The 23,866-nt window shown below is 43.1% G+C and overlaps 1 pseudogene; it reads right to left on the bottom strand.

The window, feature by feature from the left end:
* LOC134369025 (histone-lysine N-methyltransferase PRDM9-like) overlaps window positions 1-17,032 on the bottom strand; it is a 31,693-nt pseudogene extending 14,661 nt beyond the window's left edge.
* Between the last annotated feature and the right edge of the window lie 6,834 nt (window positions 17,033-23,866).

Here is a 23,866-nt window from a genome sequence, read left to right as displayed (position 1 = left end):
TTAAAGTGTGAATCCAGCATCCCCAATGAATCTAGGCTCCTCAGGGTTTATCCTGGTGCCCCAATTTTGTCTATCATAGAGATTTAGTTTTTTGATTAAAAAATGGTAGTGTTTTTATTTTACCTCTTTTTTCCTGGATGTTCATAATAAGAAAGAACATTGTAAGGGGAGCAGAGAGTGTAAAAACCATCGAGGGAGGCATGCTGAGGAGGAAAGAAGCCGAGCTTGAGAGAGATGAGTGTCCCTGCTGGAACCCGAAACCTATTGGCCTTACCTCATCCAGTTGGCCCGAGATTTGTCCTTTCCATCCACATACTCATAGCAGTTTCTCCCCTTGGTGATCTGAGTTTCAGAAAAATAAGTTAGTCATTTTTGGGTTTGATGGGCAGGTAATAATCAGAATTATTTTATTCTACCGTCATCCATGCATTTGAGCCTGCATGGATTCAGCCGCCAATGGTGACACATGCTGTGTACTCCTCAGCATCATCTACACATCTGAGTTGATTTGTCCCGTCAGAGCTGAGGCACCATAGGGAGAATGCACTTTTTCTGTCTCTGTGCCACTTTTCTCCCACTCACCCACTGACCTTTAAATAGGAGTTCCAGGTTCATGCAAAGACCACTAAGTACACAGATCTAACCATGTTGTCACTATCCATGTTCTAGCATGTAGAAAGTGATGTCCCACCAAAGGCACAGAAGGGATATAGGAAGCCAGAAGACGGGGTTAAGGTAGGCCCTTCTCACCATCCAGGAGTAGCCACTGTTGGCTGCCTCTTCATCTTCTGTGATCTGGCCCTCATAGGGGCCAAAGTGCTGACCCAACAGCAGATCGGATGCCTCATTCCATACTCCAAGCCCGGCCTCAGGGATGCCCGACGGCCCAATTCTCAGCCCAGGGGGCAAAGTGAGGGCTGAGTGGTTGGGATGCCCCTTGTCCACTGCACTGTCCTTTACAAATGTAGGGGGTCTATAAGCCAGTCAGCTGTCGATGAAGTAGTCCTGGCATTGCTCACAATCTGAAGGCAAGAGCAGCAGGGATTAGGAAAAGTATAGTGCGTGTTCCTGGATATAAAGAGCTTCAGAAAGAGCCCAGCATTTACATAATTCAGCCTCAATCCTGTACTCCAAGCCACCAGAGTAAAGGAATGATTTGGGTTCAAACAACAAGATAAAATTATTGTACCGGGACATAGCCTTCTCCATGAGTGGGCCAAAAGGGTCACTTACACAGGTAGTCATCATCCTGAGGTTCACAGGCCTCTTTGTATGCATGACCCTTTCTCGCAGGCTACACATCTTCATTTCAATCTCCTTTCTCTTGAGTTCTACATTGGAGAAGAGTAAGTGAGTGAAGTTAGGAGTCTGGAGTGTTTGTCCCTGTATCGTCAGAAAATGTGAAATCTCCTACCATCAAATTATTGTCTATCCTTCTACATACTCTGGCTCGCCACCCCTTCACTACCTCTTAACTATTATTTCAGAGAGACTAAGACTCTACACCCACACTGACTACAGATGCATAATTCAATTTTAGTTTCTGGATTCCCAGGATCAGGATTAACTTCTGAAACTTTCTAGTAACAAACCGTTAATTCATGCATTTATTTATCCATAAAATATTTGTTGAAGGTGCATTACATATTAGGCATTGAACAAGGGCAGGGATATACAATAAGAAAATGTGGTCTCTATTATCACAGATGGATTTATTGGACACCTTGAATGTATATTTATTTTAGTGCTTTCAAACAATATATGAGCCATTGGTCTTTATCTTCATTTTACAGATTAGCATTAATGAGCTCAGAGAATTTATAATGTCTTCCCAAGGTCCAAATGATTCTACGTGGATTATAACAAGTGTGTGACTTCAGAGTTAGTGTTTGTTCTTACATGTTATTCAATACAGCATCTAACTTCTGGTCTCAGCTTAGTCCAGCTTAAGCACAGGTCTATCGAAAGTCTACGCCACATATCTAGACCATACTCATCAACCTTTCTAAAGGACCTAGAGGGACTAAAGTCCCCAAATTATTTTCTCTTACCCAATTTTTCTCTAGAATGCTGTCCGGAGGTACTTGCTTCTGCAGGATGGGACACTCGTTTCCGGGCCTTCTCTGAGTCCCTTGTGTTCAGTAAATCTGTTGTTCCTGACAATTTCTTCAAAATAGATTCATTATTTAACAGTGATCTGGATATTCCCTTTAATGTGAGAATCACATATTAAAAGACAACATACATTTCTTTCGTTCCTTAGGGCTTGCAACCTCTTTTCACATGCATGACTTTAGTTAATGGTTCAACAATCCCTGGAAAAACTTGGAGTGACTGAATACCAGAGAGAAAGGGAAAGGCCTGTGTGGGCAGGACAGTCTTAAGGCTCTTTTGCTTCAACTTTCTATATATACATGAGAGCGAGGGAGGGAGAATAATCTGGAAGACTACCTGGAGACTCAACAAGGTCTGTGAAAGAAGGAGGTAGGGGCTTATAGGGAAAAAGAGGGGATCTTCTATGAACTAGGAGACATTTGACAGAAGGAGAAAGGTAGGAAAGCACAGAGGGTAGAAAACACATCTGGAGAATGAACAGTGAGGTTGGGAAGAGAAGAAACAGTTGGCATAAAGGTTATCTAGACAACTAAGAGAGTGATGCTAAGAGCTGCAAACTGCCATATCCTGGAAGGGATATTTAACTTTGAAATTGAATTAACTAGTTCCTGTACCAATTCTGCCTAAGTAAAGGTGTACTACCAGCTAATTCTATTCACTTTCCCGATCCGTAAATTGGCATACATGCTAATTCTTAATGGTACAGTGAACATGAAATGTAATAACGCTCACCAAAGTGTTTTGAGATTAACAATTTCTCTTATAGTCTTGACATCAATTTTCCTCCTCAACCATCTCTACAGTCAAAATCTAATTCAAAGATATTATCTTCAGCACTCTCTGACCCTGTTACCTCTATTTTAATTTGAAAAATTTGGAATTATTCAGAAAACACTGAGGGGGTCATCAAGGGCTCTGAGTTGGGCCTGGGACTCCTGAGAATAATCAGGTATGGACCAGGCTCTCAAAGAGCTCGTAATACAGAGGTGGCAGGCTATACAAATGATTACAAACAGCATGAGATTTGCCTAGTTCGGGCCCAGAGGAAATAGCAGTTAACTTCTTCCTACAGGGATGAGCATTTAAAATCAGTACCAGGATACATTTCTACTGAATAGTGTAATATACATGAAGTGCTAAGTCATTCTCCTATCTGTTGTTTCTCAATCAAACTTCAAACTTCTCAGGGCTAGGAGCAGTCTTCTCACATCCGAATGGGTCCCTTATGAGAGAGTAGGAACTATCTCCGTCTTCATCTGGGACCAGGCACAATGTAAATTGACTGTATATTGCCAAGCTCCCCTCAGACTGTCTTAGCGTATCTCTCACTTAGCACATCAGAGAAGAATCAGGTTGAAATAATCAGTCAGATGAATAATGTAAAGGTGTATGAGTAAGGCAGCATGAACTTTACAAAAGAAGAAAGATTTAATCAGCTCTTAAGTACTTTAGGGAAAGAAGGAGTATTGAATTAGACTGAACCACTACTGACTGTAATGTCAGGCATAATCTAACATTTCTGTACTTCAGTTTTCTCATCCACAAAATGGTTATGCTTATAGTACCAACTTCATAGGGTTGTTGTAAGGTTTGAGTGAGTTTATTCACGTACAATGCTTAAAATAAAGTCTGAAATATTGCAAAAATAAAACAAGCAGTAGTGATTATCATTGCTCTTCTTATTAACTCTTAAAAGGATGATGTCCGACATTGTGCTAAAGAGATCAGAAAAGGGAGGCAGCAGTCCTACGATACTGTGCACATTCTCCTTCTCTTACCTGTGTTTGGATCTTACATGAGGAAGATTGTTGTGTCAATAGGATTTTTCAGGTATTCACCTTCTGGTGTTTACTCTGTTCCACTCTGAAGACCACCCAAGGAGGATGGACCAAAAGGTGATGAGAAATCAGTGTTTTGATTGGTAAATATTTCCAAGCTCAGAAGATTCTCATTAGGGACAGAGAATTCTGAACTAGAGAGTGACAATTCCAAGTATTATCCAAGGGTGATTTGAAAATGGTTTCTGAAGTACCATGAAGACCTTTGCTTCTATTGGAGGCACTGCTAATTTTCTTAAAATGTTTTTTAAAAATAGAGCTCTGGATCTTGGTGTTAACACCACACTCTAACCAACTGAAGTAACTGGTCACCCACCAAAAAACAAACAAAACAAAACCTCATCTGTGCTTCATCTTGTGTTGACAAGGTTTCTATTACATTTATTTAAAAATATATATATATATATTGACTTGACTTTCATGAAAAAACGCTGAACAAAACCACACAATGGAGGAAAGGACAGTCTCTTCAAGAGATGGTATTGGGAAAACTCGATCACCATATGCAAAAGAATGAAGATTGACCCTATGTTACACTACATACAAAAATTACATCAAAATAGATTAAAGGCCTTCATGTGACACCCAAAAGTATAAAACTTCAAGAAGGAGACATGGGGGAAAGCTTCAAGAAATTGAGTTTGGCCACGATTTCTTGGAAATGACACCAAAGCATAAGTGACAAAAGCAAAAATAGACAAAGAGAAGTATGTAAAACTTAAAATCTTCTGAGCACCAAAGGAAACAATCAAGGAGTGAAAAGGCAACCTACAGACTGGAAGAAAATATTTACAAACCATATATCTGATGAGGGGTTAATATCTAGAATATATAAAGAATTCCTACAACTCAGCAAGAAAAAAACTCAGTTAAAAGAGTGGGTGCTATGACTGGGTTTTTTTCCTCCAAAATTCATATTTTGAAACCCTACTTCCTGGTGTGATAATATTTGGAGATGGAGCTTTCGGGAAGTAACTAGGGCTAGATGAGTTCATGAGGGTGGGGTCCTCATGATGGGATTAGTGCTTTTTATAAGAAGAGGAAGAGAGAGATTCCCCCCAAGAGGTGGAAGTAACCTAAATATCCATTAAAAAATGAATGGATAAGGAAAATGTGGTATAGAAATACAATGGAATATTATTTAGCCTTAAAAAATAAAGAAACCCTGCCATATGCTGCCACATGGATAAATCCTGAAGACATTTTACTAAGTTAAATAAGCCAGTCACAATAAGCCAAATATGGCATGGTTCATTATTTGAGGTATCTAAAGTAATCAAATTCATAGAAACAAAGTAGAATTGTTGCCAAGAGCTGGGGCAGGAGGAAATGTGGTGTTGTTGTTCAATGGGTATAGTTTTATAGTCATGCAAGATGAAAAAGTTCTAGCAGTTTCTTGCACATCAGTGTGTATATAGCTGATAATATGAAACACTCAAAAACTGTTAGGAGGGTGAGTTTATGTTATGTGATTTCTTACCACAATAAGAAACAATAAATTGACTAAGATGGGGATTTAACTGAATCCAGATAATGATGTGTGACAAACCGTGGGGTTAGTCATTTCTTCTTCTAAGACACTTGATCCAATGACTGCACTATTATGAGATTAGGGTTAGAAAGCTCTTTGGTGGATTTACAGTTCAATTAAGGTTTAGTTAAATTGCCCACTAATTAATTAACAATGTTTAGCAAAACCAGTCTTTCTTTATGACTTTAAAGAATGGTAAACTTTAAACGTATAGAAAAGTACAGAGAATAATGCTGGAAAACATAAATCCACCACCATGCAGTCCCATTTCAACATTCTGCCACAGCTGCTTGAGATGTTTTTATTTCTACTTTTTATTTCAAAATTCAAAAGTAAAAATAAAACAAACAAAAAAGGTAACTATGACATAGTGAAGCCACCTGCCAGCCCTTCCTCCTTCTCTTGTGATGATAACGTCTGAGTTTGGTATTTCTTACTCACATTCAGGTTTTTATACTTTTAGCACTTATTACTGTATCTGTAAATAAAATATGTAATCATTTTACACGTTTAAAACCTTTATATGAACAGCCTCTTACTGTATATACTCTTTCGCATCTTGCTTGTTTGTTGAACATTTGTTTTTGAGAGAACATGTTCTCCTTTGTTAACTCCTAAGATAAAGCCGAGACATCAACCCAGGCTGGTTTCAGGAGGTCACTTCTAATTCCTCCTGGCCCCGCACCTTTCTGACTAGGTATCCATTCTTCATCGGAATCCTCAGTGTCATCCACATGGAGTTTGGCCTGCCTCCAGTGACACATGAAAGCTGTTCGAGGGGCTCTAGAAAGAAGCCAAATCTTTGTCCTAAAAGGGAAGAGGTGGGAGGAGGAACAAAGGGTGGTGGCAATGGAAAGCACCACAAAGCCAGTGTGGCTCAGCATGGGCTGGGAGAGTCTTGAACAAGGTCAAGATGTGAGCTCTGCATGACTAGTGCCGACACTCAGCCATACCCTGACAAAAAGAACAAAATTTCCCCTCCAGATTTGTCTCCATACAGAAGGGAACTGTGGGCAGATGCAGCCACCTAAGAGAGAGCCATAATAATACAGGGACAGAAGACCTGTTTTCTATTTCCCAGGCTGGTCTGCAGCCAGCACTTGGAGTAACCTATGTTAATCAGTTCATTATAGTTCCTTTTCACATTCCTATAGCAAATTTTCTTCGATTCTCCCATCTCTGCCCCTTCTTCCTTGGAGAAGTATATCGAAATGCCTTTGAACGCATCTTTAGCCTAGAGAAAATAACATAGTTCATCAGTGATTTACTGTATACATCACAACACCGAGTGGGGCCTTTTCTTCTACCTTGTAATCATAACAAGCAGAACACAGCCTGGGGCCTTGGGGTGGTCTCTGTGAAACAAGGATAAAGATATTTGTTCCCGCCCTCCCCAGATTGTGTCCTGTTTGAGAGGACACAGCATTTTTCTAGCTCTCCCCAACACAGAGAGTTTGATTCCAGTGTCCTCTTCTCTCCCATGTCCCAGACGGGACAAATTGTCCCCACTCCACGCACATTCACAGCCAGGGTCACACAGAGTTGCAGGCCATGGGTCTGTGGCCCCCCAGACACCAGCTCCTGTCACTCGGTTCCCCTCTCCATCCTTCTTACAGATCCTGCTTGGAGCCCAGCTTGACTTCCCCCACCTGTCACCTTGGGCTTCTGCCCTGTACTCCCTGCATCTCCCTCAGGGGTCTCCTCCCGGGACCTGTTGGGGCTCTCGGTGCTGGGACAGGCTGGCAACTACCTGCTCCAACTCCAAGGTTGGGAAGAACCCTTGAGTCTCCCAGCTACAAGGCCAACGTTCCTGTGGAAAGAGATGGTGCTGAGAGGAGGCCACAGCCCAGACCATTATGCACAGCCAGGCTCTGTCTTCTCCACTTGGCCATGTTGTCCAGACCAGGAAGATGTGGAGACCTTGCAAGAACTGGAGGATGTTGGGGAGGTCTGAGGGCTATCGATGGGATAGGGGGAGGGTCTCTGCTGGCCATGACAGACCACCTAACATAAGCTGTACTGTTTCAGTTCCCCTGCATCTTGACGCGTCTGAGGAAGGGTGGCAAAGGTGCCTGAGGGTCAAGGCTCAGGTATCTTCGAGGGGAGTCCTGAGATGTGAGGGCTGGGGGAGGCCCATGTAGACTTTGAGGCCCCCTGACTGATGGGACTCGGGTCAGACTCACCAGCTCCACTGAGAGGAAATGAACATTTCTCATAGGAAGCTTCTGGGATCTTCAACTGGAGATTCTGGAAAACTGTGGGAGTAAAGCAGTCTGGATCTCTAAGGAGCAGCAATCCCACAGGCTGAGGAGATTGCGGGTCTCCAAGGCCAATGAGATTTGGGGTCTCTCAGGCTGAGGTTCTGGGGGTTTTGGGGTTGAGGGGATTTGGGGTATCTCAGGCTGATAGTATTTGGGGTTTTTCAGGACAAGATTTTGGGTCTTTCGTGCTGAAGAGATTTGGGATACTCAGGTCGAGAGGCTTTGGGATTCATCAGGTAAATGGAGTTTGGGGTCGCTGAGGATGAGAGGATTTTGCATTTTTGAGGCTGAGGAAACTCGGGGTCTCTCAGGCTAAGGAGATTTGGGGTCTCTCATTAGGGGGCATTAGGCTCTCTGACACTGACGTTATTTGGGGGTCTTTGAAGCAGAAGGACGTTTCCAGGCTGAGTAGGATCTCTGAGCTTGGGGAAATTCAGTCTCTCTGTGGCTGCGGTATTTAGCGTTTCCCAGGCTGAGGGGAATTGTGATTCCTCAGGCTTAGGGTGTTTGGGCTCTAAGCATTAGAGGATTTGGCGTTCCTGTGGGTGAACGGTAGATTTGAGGTGGCTGAAGCTGAGGTGCGTAGGTGTCTCAGGCCGAGGGGGTTTGAGGTCGGTCCAGGTTAGCGGATTCGAGGTCTCTTGGGGATCAGGGGATCTGGGGTTTCCCAGGCTGAAATTTGAAGGTCTCGGGCTAAAGGTTTACAAGGGTTTCTTACTGCACGGCAAAGACTTCCCGAGTTCCTGTCAGTCTCCCTGGCTTTCTCCTGCCCCGCTGCCCACCCTGACTGGCGCCCGCTGGGATCCTCTCTGGTTGAAACGGCCACGCAGCCACCGGTACCACCAAACCACCTATCAGTGTTGTGACCCAAACGCTCCCGCCAATGAGCGATCAGAAGGACATAAAGGGGCGGAGAGTAGGGAGGAGCCAAGCCTGTCAGTCACAGGCTCCCCTCAGTCCTAGGCTCGGGTGGTAAGGCGGGACCTGGTCTTTCCCGCCTTGGGGACAATCCACCCCAAACCTCAGGGACTGGCCGCTCTGGGTGGATCCCTGAAGGGGTGATTGGATTATAGCACCATGCAGTAGTGAATGGTTTAAAAATGGTGGTGAGTGACGTGGTTCTGAGGACTTTAAAAGAAGAGGAGAGTCTGTCTCTCTGCTCTCTCTCTCTCTCAGCTTCCACCATCTTGCAGCGTGAGACCCCTGGGTCACTGTTGCCACCACAAGATGGACTTTGGACTTCCCAGCCTCAGAAACTTTCGCAATAAATTTCATTTTCTTTATAAATCACCCAGTTCAGGTATTTTTTTATAAGCAACAAAAACAGACTAATTCAGCAAGCTTTTCTCTCAGGCTCATCTTTAGGCTTCAGGTAATCCACAAGAGAAGACTTGAGCAGATGTAAACTGCTCGTATAGTTTTGACGGTGTACCAAAATTCTGAGCCAATCTGAAAAGAACAAGACAGCATTTTTTTTATTTGTCCTGTCTTACATTTTGTTCTGGGCACATAAAGAAATGTCTCCCAAATTACTGCTTAATGGAACAGAGACATCAGTGATTGCACACGACAAGTATGGTCTACTCAAAACAGTTTTGAAAAGTAAGTTTAAAAAATCGACTATAATGATCAGAAATAAACCATGGTGAGGGAGAATAACGTGTTCTCCAAAATTACTACATTGCAATAATCATAAATTCCAGGTTTCAAAAACAAAACAAAACAAAAACCTAACAAACGGGAAAACTTTTCAAAGCATGCAAAGAAACATGAAAGCACTTCCCATTCACGGGAAAATAGTAATGATGATGATGATGATGATGATGATGATGATGATGATGATGATGATGATGATGATGATGATGATTTAAAAAATGGTGGGTGGGGACTCCCAGTCAATGAACTTATTAGACAGTCTTTAAATCACCCAAATCAACTGTCATACATATGTCCAAGAGGTAAAGGGAATGATGCACAAAGAAATAAAAGAAACCAAGGGAACAATGTCTAACCAAATAGAGATTCTCAATAAGGAGATAGAAATCAACAGCTCGAAAACCATAACATGTGAATTGACACCTTCACTAGAGGTTTCAAATGAAGGTTTGAGCATGCAGAAGAAAAAATCAGAAAACTTAGTTAGTTCACTTGAAATGATCCTGTATGACGAGCAGAAAGAGAAAAGAAAGAAAAAATTAAACACAGCCTAGGAGACTGTGTGATCCCCATAAAGCAAGCCAATTGTATTAATCCACTTCTGTTGCCGATAACAGAAAACCTGAAACTGAGTGATTTATAAAGAAACAAAACATGTTTCTTACAGTTTTGGAGGCTGGGAAGTCCAAGGTCCAGGAAAAATATCCGGTGAAGGCCTTCTTCTTGGTGGTGACTCCAGAGCAATGCAGGCTGTCACAGGGAGAGAATGGGTGAGCAAGAGAGCTAACCTGCTCACTTGCTTTCCTTCTAAAGTTGTCAGAACCACACCCATGATAACTCATTACTTCACGGACAAGGGCATAGTACTCACAATCCAATCCCTCCTCAAAGACCCTATCTTGCAAATATTATAATAGTACTTCCCACTCTCTTAACACTGTTACAATGGAGGTCAAGCCCCAGTGAGTTTTGAGGAACAGTCGAAGCCCAGAATGACAGTCCCAGAAGAGAGGCTAAAGAGAAAAGGGCAGGAAAACAAACAAACAAACAAACAAACAAACAAAAAAAAACACATTTCGAAGAATAATTGCTCGAACTCCCAAAATTCTTGAGAAGACATGAAAGTTCAGATAGAATGTTCTTTGGCTTAGAAGCCTTTAGACCAAATTATCTCTTCCTGAAGCCCTCACATTTCTTCAACACCCAGACCCTGTAGGCAGAATAGGCTCACACTGTTACCTGCCCTTTCTGAATGCCCTGTTTAGTTTATGTCCCCCTCTCACTTCTCTGCAGGAGGTCAACGAGAATAGAGATTTTTTGACAACTTCTCATGCAATGACAAACCCATACATAAATAGCTTAGAACAAACAAATCATAAAGAAATTGTGCATAGATTAAGGTTTTTAAAGGAATAATCCAGTTAAAAACTGGAGGGGCTGTGACCATCAACTCCATTCACCACTGCACTGTGTTTACAGAACACTTACAAGTAAACCTGACAAGTAAACCCAAGATTCCCCCCCGCCCTTGAAAACGACCTGACACATTCCCTTCAAAGCGTTCATTCTCTTCTGGGGGCGAGGGGTAAAGGGGGCAGAACTAGGAGGCGTAGTTGTTACTGACTTTTCCGAAAGCCTCTCTTATGTGATCCAAGTGGGATTTATGCTCCTCGTTAACTTCAGTGAGTGCACAAGCTATCCCTGTTTCTAAATATGTAACAAGGTTAGTTATGCCTATAAGTAAAGCATTTCCGTGACTCACAAAAATAACTCACAGATAATCTCAGTTAGAAGAGATAGACGGATTTGATGCAGAAATGGAGAAAACAGCCAAATTCACTTGGAGACAGGCTCAGACACAAACTATATATGAATGAATGAACAAACGGTAACAGTGGCAGATAGCAAAGCAAAGAGATGAAAATATTGAAACCACTGTAGAGATGTGAGTGTTCAGTTTACATCAGCAAGGATAAATGATATCAGATGATAAAAGTATGGGCAGAATCAGAGAAATGGAGAAAACAGCCAAATTCACTTGGAGACAGACTCAGACACAAACTATATATGAATGAATGAACAAACGGTAACAGTGGCAGACAGCAAAGCAAAGAGATGAAAATATTGAAACCACTGTAGAGATGTGAGTGTTCACTTTACATCAGCAAGGATAAAAGATATCAGATGATAAAAGTATAGGCAGAATCAGAGAAATGGAGAAAACAGCCAAATTCACTTGGAGACAGACTCAGACACAAACTATATATGAATGAATGAACAAACGGTAACAGTGGCAGACAGCAAAGCAAAGAGATGAAAATATTGAAACCACTGTAGAGATGTGAGTGTTCAGTTTACATCAGCAAGGATAAATTATATCAGATGATAAAAGTATAGGCAGAGTCAGAGGAAGAGACACACACTCACACACAGAATGAGAAAGAAACCTGGTGAAATGCAGACACTCAATTTGAATTTTAAACAGAGAATACCAAGACACTGACATCAGGAAAAACAAATGTGGTTCAGAGATATCAAGTCAGAATGCTCACAAATTAATCATGTGATTATGAGGCCCACATGCACTGATACTCCATGGAAGGAAGCATTAGGGAAAATGTACAATTTCACACTTCTTTTGGTAACCCCAAAACAGCGGGACCATGTGAAAGCAGTAATATGACTGAATTACACCTATGAGTCAAGGACGAAACTCAGGAAGCTGCATTCTCTTGGGTGGACATGACCAAGCCACTAGGCAATAGCAGTTTAGTCAACAGTAGACAGCTACGGTTTTGCTAGACCCTCCATGGAAGTTCTCCTCACATTTCACTCCAAGAGCAGCTACAGTTAAAACTGGCAACCAAGGGCTAGCGGGAGATAAGTATTTCGAGAACCCTTTCCTAACCTTTTCTCCATTCATTAAACACTAAGTAAGACCCCTAAACTTGCAGCTAAATACTCAGAAAAGGGCACACAGAAATCTGCTGACCTGCTCTCATGCAGGGCTTCTGGAACTGCTCTCTTTTACAAGCACAATGGAAGATAGGTAGCAGCACATGGCACCGGAAAAGGTTCCTGCTGTTTGGATCAAGATGGACCAAGTTGCTTAGAAAGCCTGTCCCGTTCTTTCCTTTTATGTTAACCTTATGCACAACATGCTGAAAACACCACAGAAAATGAAAGGTTTCTGGGTTCCTAATACGGTGTGGGGTATCATTTACTAAGACAACATTCTCACTGGAGTATACCAAGAAAGGAATGTACTCATAATGGCTTACCTATTTACATTTTGGGATCTTCACCTAATACACAGGGTCTTCGTTAAAAGCTTAGACCATCTGAAAATAGGAATATTAAGAATAATGTCTACATCTAGGATCATCTAGGGACAGACAGCACATGGGTGAAAGTCTAGCAGTTGTATATTTAACCACTCCACCTCCCTGCTCTGTTTATATTTTTTGCCCAAACTCAGTCACCTGGAAAAACAACGGGACTCACATACAACTACAAGGAGACCCGCTTTTTCCCAAAAGTTTATCTTTTCACTTAGTCACCTTTGCCAGAAACAAAGCCACACCTTCACTGCCTTCCCTCATCCCTTTGTGTCCTTTCCCACAGTCCCTTCATATACCATATATTCCCATTTCTTAAAATGTTGCTGGGAAGCCTGGCCCTGACAGGTTGATTGTCCCAGCAAAGCACTGTGCATTCATCTACCTAAGGATGACATTTGGTTCAGAAGAGAAACGAACTTTAATATTTCCACCTTGAATTCTCTTAACGCACAAGAGAGGATATTTGGAGGAGCCCTGTGCAAGAAAATTTCACCCTGATTATCTTACTTCTGTAATCACTAGGTCCTTTCCTTGAACTACCCTCACATTCCTGGGAAAAACAAGAAGTGTCAAACTAAACTGTTTCTCTTTCCTTTCTTCTTTCTCCACAACCCCCTGCTCTGTGGGGAAGGAATAAAAAAAGTCCTCAGACGGAATCCCAAACCTTGGTGTATCTGCTCTCTACAACTTTATAAGCCCAGATCCTCCACAGACTGACAGTTCCAGGACAAAGAATTAAAAATCCCACATGGATCTGACCTATGTAGAATCTCACCCCAATCCGGTACACAAGCACACACACAGAGACACATATGTTTGATGGTGTTTATTTCTCCTTCACACCAATCCGATTTTATCCAAGTGTCTTGCTGTCTGCATTTTTCATCACCTGACCGGCTTTTCTTTCAATCCTGAGCATGAGAACACTGTATCTGAAGTCACTTTTTAGAAGTTCTGCTTTTTTAGGTAAAGTCTGATGCTCCGAGATATTCAACTCAAAAACTTGGAATACTCTAAAACACACAAACACACATAAAAACTCATTTTCTCTGAAAAATGTTAAAAATTGCTTTAATTATGCAAGGTCCTGCCCAGGAAAAACTAGCCCTTCCCCGTTTGTGACCTCTTCAATTTCCCCTTACCATGTGTTAGAAATTGCTCTCCGTAACATCTGCCCCACTGCCAGTGTTCTCTGTATGAGTAGAATAAGCTAAGGAGATAAACAAGAAAATTAAAAGACACTGATTACCAAAATGGAAAATTGATGAGAGAAAGGAATGAGAGACTGTACAAATATTCATAGCCTTTTGTGGAAAGGGTGAAAGGAGGAACATTTGATGAGCCAAAATTTAAGGGGGTGGAGAAATGACTGAGGGTGGGGTTGGCTGTCATGGAATTAAGTTCAGAGAAGTAAAGGATTGAGCTTTGCTTCTGTCCAAACGACTCCGGACACTGACTATAGTGCAGTGGGCTTAAGCTTCCCCAGCTATAACTTGTTTTGCAGTGCAGTTTCTCCAACGTTCCTGTTTCATCTTGATGCCCTGGGTGACCTGGTTTGTGTCATTCCCTGTCTTTCAATTTCTACACTTGTGAAATGAGTGTCCAGGTACCTACAAACATGCATTTCAGCCCCTACTTCCTGAGCTGCTCACCTGCCCTCTCGGTTCCCTGTCCAGGCACCTGCATCCTCATGTGGTACCGCAGGGGATTGAGCCATAGGTCTTTACAGATGATCTGTTAGGGGAACCAGGACAGGACCGCTCAGGGTTCAGACACCATTCCCAAGAAGGCTGGGAACCCTCCCTGGTCATTTCTGAATTTTCGCAGTGAGGCCCTACCTCAGCGATCCTGTTAGATCCTGCAAAGTTGTGGTCAGAAAACCAGTTGAAGAAGTTAACACTGCTGTTGTGGTGCCTGCGGCTATAAGCCTCATGTTCATAATCCTGATACCACTGAACTGGAGTGGAATGAGATGCCCTGTATCCTGCAGGGAAGAAAAGTATACAGGAAGGGGTTGGAGCATGCTGACGATGATAAACCCAACACCTTCACTACCCATCCTGGGATCCACCTCCTACCGGTGACATTAATGAGATATTCCTTAATAATCACTTTATTCCGGAAGTACGGGTTGTTCCGAAAGAACAACATGATCTTGCAGCAGTGAATGGGATGCCTGATTTCCTCCACCTGTCATGACAAAGTGGAGAAGGTTAAAATTTCTCTTCAGGTCACCTAACCTTTTCTGTTTGCCTGAAAGTATTGCTTCTCTTATCCTTCCCCGCTCAACCTTCCAGCCTCAGTCTCACTAGTTCTGACCTCCAAGTCGATCATGTAGCTAAGCAAGTCTTCATCTTCATCGCTGATCATGGCCAACATCTCGGGGTGGTTCACAATCTGCCTCAGGTCAAGGAGCCTTTCCATGCTACGGAAGTAGGCGCTAGAAGCAACTGAGCATGTATAAACAGCTAGGAGAGTGTGTTGCGCAGGGGTCTCCCACACCTCACACATTGTGTCTCCCACACCTTATGCACCGTGCCCTCCCTGCCTTTCATGAGACACACTCAAGGCAATGGGTGCCTTGCATGGCCTTAAATGGGAGACTGTCCACGTTGACACAGGGAGGGGCTCCTTTCTGAGGGATGTTGAGCTCTATGTGTCCCTGATGTACTAGGGGCAAAAGTGAATCTGCTTGTATCTAAGTATGCACTTTATCAGCTCTTACTGACTAGGGTGGGAATTCATACACTTTCCTACAGCATTATTTTCAGCAAAGCCTGTCCTTCAAACACCTTTTCTACATGAGAACTCCTTTGTGCTATTCACGACACTGATCCAGAATGACTTCTAATTCTCCGCCCCAGTTAGTGTCTCTGTGCCATAAGTATTTGTATTTGCACGAGTGTGGCTGCAGCTCCGTCTTCCCTCAGTCTGTACCTTCCTCCACAACCCCCAAGTAGATGTTTTCCAGTACAGGAATGGAACTCTGGTCCTTGGTGCTATCAGTTCCATTCTCTAAACAACTGAGCAACCGGCCAGAAAAGCCTGTATATTCTCATGTTGAACTGTCCCGTGGATCGATTGCTATTACCCTTGCCCATGCTCCTACTGGTCAGTATAAAGCGAGATTCAAAAGGATACGGCTTTGGCCCAGAAGCCAGGGATGCCCTGGATGATGGCCCTTCGGTGACCGAGATGAGTCCTGCGTCTCTGCACCAGGTTCTGCCTCAAACGAGCAAAGGCCCTCCTGGCTTGGTTGTTCACGGGCTCCAACTCTAACTGAAGGACCTCCAGTGACTACAGAGGGGATAAGGACAACATGGGGCTCCACAGAGTCTGTGTCGGGGTCTTCTATTCAAGCTTCTCCTCAGGCTCTACAAGTTGCATCAGAGTTTCCTCCCCCAGGTCTTCTTCCTGAACTTATTCCTCAAATTCCTCCTCCTCCTCTTCCCTGTCAGGCTCCTACACCACCCTCTCACCGTCCATCACGTGCTGCGCCCACTCCCCCTTCCACTGCTCCTGCTCCTCCTTCTCCTCGTCCTGCTCAACTTCCTCCACCTCTTGAATAACATCCACCAACACAAGCACCACATCCTCCTGCTCCTCGACTTCTCTCTCCCCTTGTCCCTCTTCGGATTTCCCCTTCTCTTCCTGCTCCTCCTGCCACTCAACGACCTCCGCCACCGCCATTACATCCACAAGCACAGCACCACGTCTTCCTGCTCTTTATCCTCCTGGTCATCGACTTTTCCTTCCTCACAAGCCTCTTCCGGTTTCTCCTCTTTCCTCCTCCACAGCGACCTCCACCACCTCCACTGCCTCAAACAAAACTGGCGCCACCTCCTGCCCGGTCGCTTCCGCCTCCCTCTCTGCCAAGGCCGCGCTTTCCTGCACAGCTTCAACCCCGGTCCCGGAGGCCTCCTCGGGCGTCCCACCCAACTCTGCCAGGGTCGCACACCCCACGCCATTACTGGCCTCTGGCGGCTGCTCCCCAAGAGGCCTACCGGCCCCTCCCTCCCCAGGGCCCTTTCCCACACCTACCTTTATCCAGGGTTCGGCGGAAGCCCCTTCCTCCCGGGAGCCCGCCTCACTCGCCATGCTGCCCTGGTCCTCAGCAGGCTCAGCTGCGCCGGGTAGGCAAGGTCGAAAGCCTTGAGCTGCACACCCCCAGCAGCAGCTAGAGAAGCCGAGCCGCAGGCAGCTTCCGGCTCTGAGAACTTCCGGGAGCCTCGCGGTCGGTCACGGCATTCTGCGCATGCGCAGGACTTTGGCCCGCTCTGCCGGCTTCATGGCGCCAAGGCACCCAGCCACGCCCAGACCTCTACTGTGGGTCCACGGCCAATGGATGAAGAGGTAGTGGCTGTCACGCAGGATGGCCCCGCCTCCCGTACTCAGGCATCTGGGGCACAACTGCCCCGCCTGCGAGCCCTGGCCGTTGTCTCTAGGAAGCCCTCCAAGCTTGCCCTGTGCAGTGCACACACACAGCCGGTTTGCACTTTGTAAAGTCCAATGAGTGTTCCAGTCCAAAGTCCATGCCTGCGTCTTGTGTGGCACCGAACCCAGACAACATAAAGTACTTAAGGACACGAAGTGGGCGCATTGGACAGTACTGGGTATTTCAGTTCCAGCCCACAGACAGAATGAGGTTCTCTGAGGGTCGGGCCCATGTGTTGCTCTATATGATGCTGCGCTGGATTTCATCGGGTCTAGAGGCAGAGAGCAGTACTGCAAGCCCTCCCTCAGGATTAGGAAAATTAGGGGTCTCAGAAATAGTGCACGATTGTCTCTGCAAGTATCAGACCCACTCCTCCTCAGTGCCTGGCACAATGGAGGTGATTCAGCAGAATGTCCGTCCGCCTGCATGCACACATTTATGCAGTGCCTTCCCAGAGACTGAGAGAGCAAGCCGTGGCCTCCTTTCTACCAATGGCAGATGGCCACCGGCCGTTTGTGCTTTGGAAGAAAGGAAGTCGTGCTCAGGTATGTAGGTTCCTCTCTTCGGTATGTATAGTGGGTCGGTAGGTCAAGGGTGTCGTCCAGATCTCCTACACCCTTCTTCCTCGTGATCTTTCTCTTTACTCCCCTCCCTGTTGGGTAGAGGGTACCGATCGTGGTTCCCCATGGGCTGTGTTGAGTGACTGATGTCACTGTCTTGTTTTCTAGTGTCTCGATGGAATTGTACACGGGCACCCCCTTGCTTCACAACTGTGTTTTCTGCCCTTCCTTCTTTATTCTGGTAACCTGGTTTTGCACTTTCACTTGCACAAGTAGACTCCCGGGCTACCTCTTGCAAAAGAGGCAAGGTGAAAGGGACCAGGGCAAAGAGCACATGAAGTACACAGTAAAAACTGCCTGGGACCAAGTTGTGTGAAGTCCTACCTGTCCTTCGACCCTTTTGATGATGACAGATTAGCACCAATTAGTACACCTGTACCACCACATCCTTCTTTCTCGATGCTGCCTGTCCCCAGACACCATGCTTGAGCCTCAAGCACTCTCTGGTCAATCAGCCTCTGAGTCCAACTTTTTCTTCATGACGCTCACATGTTCCCATGGTTTTCCCTGAACTTCCCTGGGAGTGTCCTCACACCAGCTGCTGTGTGAGCCCATGTCTTCAGTGGCTTTTATTTTCTCTAACAAACGTAGAGGAGGCCCCTGGGAGCCAACGAGCTCTGAGATGTTCTCCTTTGCTCCTGACATGCAGAAATGTAAACTGTCTAGGTAAATATCAGGAAGGGGATTTTGAGGGAAGTAGAGTCATGCAAGCTTGTCGAAGCATTAGGTCATCTGAAAGTGAGGAAAAGAGAAGGCATCCTCCCCTCCTGACCGATAGAGACTTTGCATTGCACACTCATGGACACCGCATGAGAGTGGCTGTCCCGGGAAGTGTCCGTGCTCTTGGGATTGTCATTACTGGTCTCTTTTCCAGGAGCGAACATTTCTTAGTATGCCTCCTGGTCTGGGTGGAATGTGAACGCCCTCTTTGATTTCTTTGTAAGAGTCACTACTTTTTTTTCCTAAAGTGTATGTCTTATCTGGACATTACACCACCGAAAGCAATCCGTGAAGCCTAAACACGTGAAATCAATCAACCACCTACCAGAAATATCTTGGTTCATTGAGGTATGAAAGAGTTTCCCTTTATCTCAGTGAAACAAGGTGAGATCTCCAAGTCACCCTCAGACGGGCTGCAGAATAATGGTGACCAAGATGAGAGAAAGAGCAGTAAGGGCATGTGACACAGAGTGCTATGGACATCTTGAACTGAAAATTTTGACATGCAGGCATAGAAGACGCGAGACTCATCGAACAATACACCTAGGGAGATCAGGTGACACCGTCTCACTGACACAGACACTGAGAGAGAGAGAGAGAGAGAGAGAGAGAGAGAGAGAGAGAGAGAGAGAGAGAGAGAGAGAGAGAGAAGCAGAGACTGAGGATATGAATGGACGAGTACGGGGACATCCTCACGTGCACGGTGCACTGTAAAAGAGTAACAAGAAACACCTCATCGAAGAGGACACGAGGAAAGGAATTGTTACAGAGGGAGTGAGCCAGAAAACTCACAAATTGATCAGGTCATTACCCCTGGATTGTGACGGGCTAGGGCCCATTGGAACTGGCATTGAAGAGAGGACAGCAGGGGCAAATGAAACCCATGGAACCTCACTTGGGATAACCCCCTATCATTTGGCCCTGGAAAGATCCCTAGTGAGAATGGGTTCCCCCTATGTGTAGATCTGTGCTCCGAGAAGACACTCAGCGTAGTCGTGTTCTCTGGGATGGCACCCGGGACGAAACGTTGGCACATGAGTCTAGAGACGGCTCCCTCAGACTTCCCTGTGCAGTGCACGTCATAGCCCTCCACTTGCATGCTTCATTTTAGGGCCGGGCAGAGTTTAACGGTGCCGTCACTTGTCCCTGCTGGGAGATGACCTTGGTTTAGACAGTCGGCTAAGGCTTTCCCCTGCTCTTCAGAGCCTGAGTGCTTTGTTTTCTTTTCTTTTCTTTTCTTTTCTTTTCTTTTCTTTTCTTTTCTTTTGTAAATATAGAATATGGATAATTCTTGTGGCTCATTACTGAAACCTCCCTCCCTCCTACCTCTACCGCCTCCCTCCCAACAGCCTCATGTCTGTTCACTTGTCATGTCAACTTCAAGGTATTGCAATTTTTGTGTCGTTTTCTCTCCTCCACCAGTTTATTTATTTATTTATTTTTAGCTCCCATCAATAAGTGAGAACATGTGGTATTTCTCTTTCTGTGCCTGACTCGTTTCACTTAATATAATCCTCTCAAGGTCCATCCATGTTGTTGCAAATGGCACTATTTCATTCGTTTTTATAGCTGAGTAGTATTCCATTGTGTAGTTGTACCACATTTTCTGTATCCACTCATCCGATGATGGACATTTGGGCTGGTTCCAACTCTTGGCTATTGTAAAGAGTGCTGCGATGAACATTGGGGAACAGGTGTACCTTCGACTTGATGATTTCCATCCCTCTGGGTATATTCCCAGCAGTGGGATAGCTGGGCCACATGGCAGATCTATCTGCAATTGTTTGAGGAACCTCCATACCATTTTCCATAGAGGCTGCACCATTTTGCAGTCCCAGCACAATGTATCCCACCATTCTATATACTATTTTTATGAAGTGCAACTTCTTATTTAGATTCCATAGATGACTGAAATAGCGTGGCATTTGTATTTCTGTTTCTGAAATTTTACTCATAATTTCCTGCAATGTTATCCATGTTGTTGCATATGACAGGTTATTGTTTTTAATGGCTGAATAGTATTCCATTGTGAATATGTGCCATATTTTATTATTCATCTATCCATTCCTGAAAACTTACCTTGATTTAACGTCTTGGCTATCGTAAATGGTGATGCAACAAACATGAGATTGCAGATATCTTTTCAAAATACTAATTACATTTTCTTTAAATATATTCAAATTAGTCTGTTCCTTGACCATTTTGTTCTACTACTTTTAATAGTTCAAGTAAATTTCATACTATTTTATATAATAGTTGTACTTAAATTTTATTTCCACTGAAACTGTGTGTGAGCGTTTTCTTTTCTCCACATTCTCATCAACACTTATTGGCCATTTTGATAATAGCCACCCCAGCAGGAGCAAGATGATATATCATTTTGGGTTTGATGTGCATTTTCCTGATGAGTAGTGAAGCTCAACATTATTTTCATATACCTGTTTTTCTTTTGTATGTCTCCTTTTGAGAAACGTCCATTTAACTCTTATAACTATTTTTAATTCGGTGTTTGTTTTATTACTATTGAGTTGTTTAAGGTTGTTATATACACATATTTTGGGTGTTAACCTTTATAAGATTTATAGTTTGAAATTTTATTTCTATATTCTGTAGATTGGCTCTTTACTCTTCTGATTTCCTTTGCTAGTTTAGTTTGATGTAATCCCAATTGTTTATTATAATTTTTGTTGCCTCTGCTTTTAGACGCATCCCTGAAATCATTACTCAGCCTGATGTCATGAATTTTCTTCAAGACTTTATGGCACAGCCCTGCATTGTCTTGTAATATTTTTATAGTTCATAGTCTTACACTTAAGTTTTTATCTACTTTGAGTCAGTTTTCATAGAAGGTCACAAACAGGGGTCTAATTTTTTTCTGCAGGTAGATATCCAACACATTTGTCAGTACTTCTTTCCCATTGTGTGTCCTTGGCACCTTTGTCAAAAATCATATGGCTATGAATAAGTTTATTTTGAGTCTCTCCATACTGTCTCATGTTTTGTTTCCTTGTTTTGTTTTAATACTAGTCCATTTCTGTTTTGGTTACTATAGCTTTGTAGTATATTTTAAAGTAAGGTGAGGTAACCCCTCCACTTTGTTCTTTTTGTGAAAGATTGCTTTTCTTTTTCGGTTTTATTGGGGGGATTATACAAATTTTAGGACTTTTTTTTTCTGTTTTTCTGATAAATTTCTTTGATATTTTGATAGACATTGCATTTATGTCTACATTGCTTTGGGCAGTGTGGATTTTTGAACAATATTTAGTTTTACAATCCACAGACACAAACTATCTTTTGATTTTTGAGTCTTTCTAAATTTTCTTCATCAATGTTTTATGTTTTTTTTATTGTATAGATCTATTAGCTCTTTGGTTATATCTTCCTAGCCTTTTTGTACCACTATAAATATAGTTGTGTTCTTGTCCTTGTTTTTCCAGATAGTTAACTAGAGTATAAAGATGTTACTATGTCGTGTATGTTAGTTTTGTGTGCTCCAATTTTACTAACTTTATTTATTATATCTCACAGTTCAGGGGTGCAGTATTTAAGATTTTTATATGTAAGACAGTATTATCTGGAATGAGAAAAAGTATAACTTTTTTTTTTTTTTTTTTAAGTTCGGATGCCTTTAATTTCTTCCTCTTTGCTAATTGTTCTGGCTATCCAGGAAAATGTTGAATAGCATTTTTGTCTTGCTTTAAATCTAAGTAAAGTAATTGTAACTTTTCTTTACTCAGAGTGATATTATTTGTGATTTTGTCATATATGGCTTTAATTATACGAAAGCACATTTCTCCTACATCTAATTTGTTTGTAGTTTTTAATCATAAAAATTGTTTAATTTTATCACAAGATTTTTTTGGCACCTATCAAAATAATTATAGTTTTGTGTTTTAATTCTGATAATGTGATGAATCATGTTTATTGATTTGCATGTGTTTAATCATCTTTGCATCCCTGGGATAAATTCCAGTTGATCACATTAAATAATCTTTTTAATGTTCTGTTGAATCTAATTTGCTAACATGCTAACATCTTGTTGATAGTTTTTGCCTCTACATTCATTAGGTTAGGTAATTAGTGTGTAATTTTAGTTGTTTTTGTTGTTGTTTTGTCCTTCTATGGCTTTGTTATTAGAATAATTCTAGCATTATAGAATGATTTTAAAGTACTTCTTCCTTCTCAATTTGAAAAAAAAAAGTGAGAAGAACTGGCATTTTACGTTTTTAAATTTTTGGTAAATTTCAGCAGTTGAGCTGTCAGAGACCCTGGGCTTTTTAACTTTATTTTATTTTTTGTTGTTTATGTTCATATTTTTTTCGCTATTGAAATATAACTGATTACACATATTTGTGGGAAACAGATTGATATCAGTACCTATGTACCTATGTGATGATCAAATCAGGATAACTAGTACATTCATCATTCTTTGTGACCCTTTTCCACTTTCTCACTAATCTTTCTCCCACTCCCACATTTCCACCCCTAGTAACCACAGTTATGTTCTCTCCTTTTGAAAGTTCTTTATTGTGATTGTTGTATTTTTACTACTTATTTATTTATTTGTTTTGTAGATCCCATTCATGAGTGAGGACATGCGGTATTTCTCTTTCTGGTGCCTGGATTATTTCACTTAGCATAAATTTCACAAAGAGTGAAGAGATCCTTGTGAAATGTGGAAGGAAGAAATGGAACCACAGAAAGAAGAACAGGGCATCCAGCCTCAGCCACACTGCAGTATTCTGGCCTTGAACCAGGTAGAGAGAAGGTAAGCTGGAAAAGACATCAACAATTCCCAGGACAACCACAAATGCCAGTGATCGCCTACTTGGGGTAGTCTCCAAATAGTTTTGGATCTGAACTCATTCAGCACTTGCTCTCTACTTCCCAGGTGGGCAGACAGACATGCTGAGTGGGAAATGCACTAAAGTGGAGTGGTTCTGCACATTTGTGGCCAGCCTTGCAAAGCCTGCAGCAGCTGAATCAAGAAATGACCCATGGCCCATAGCTGAACTATTAGCAGTCATGGCTCTCACTATGACCCTCCACATGGTCACATGAGTGACACCAGCAGGTCCGTGATCCTAGGTACATGGTAGCTGGACCCCTGTGCTGGGTTGAGTGTGCCTGAGTCTCTTTGTCTGGAGACACTGTTTACATTCTATAGTTCTCAGGTGTTAGCAGGACCAAGGCATAAGCTGCATGGAGCCTAGGGCAGACAGAAAAACTGAGACCCTAGAGACTGAAATCACTCAGTACTCCTCCACCCAAGGTGAGCAGGCAGACTGACTGAGCAGAAAGTCTGCTGGAATTCAGCAGGTCCCCACATTCACAGTCTGCCTTGTGTGA

Source organism: Cynocephalus volans, unplaced genomic scaffold, assembly GCF_027409185.1.
Source record: "Cynocephalus volans isolate mCynVol1 unplaced genomic scaffold, mCynVol1.pri scaffold_35, whole genome shotgun sequence".
In the NCBI taxonomy this organism is placed as follows: domain Eukaryota; kingdom Metazoa; phylum Chordata; class Mammalia; order Dermoptera; family Cynocephalidae; genus Cynocephalus; species Cynocephalus volans.
The sequence above is the reverse complement of the archived record's forward strand: the minus strand, read 5'-3'. Positions and strand labels throughout refer to the sequence as shown.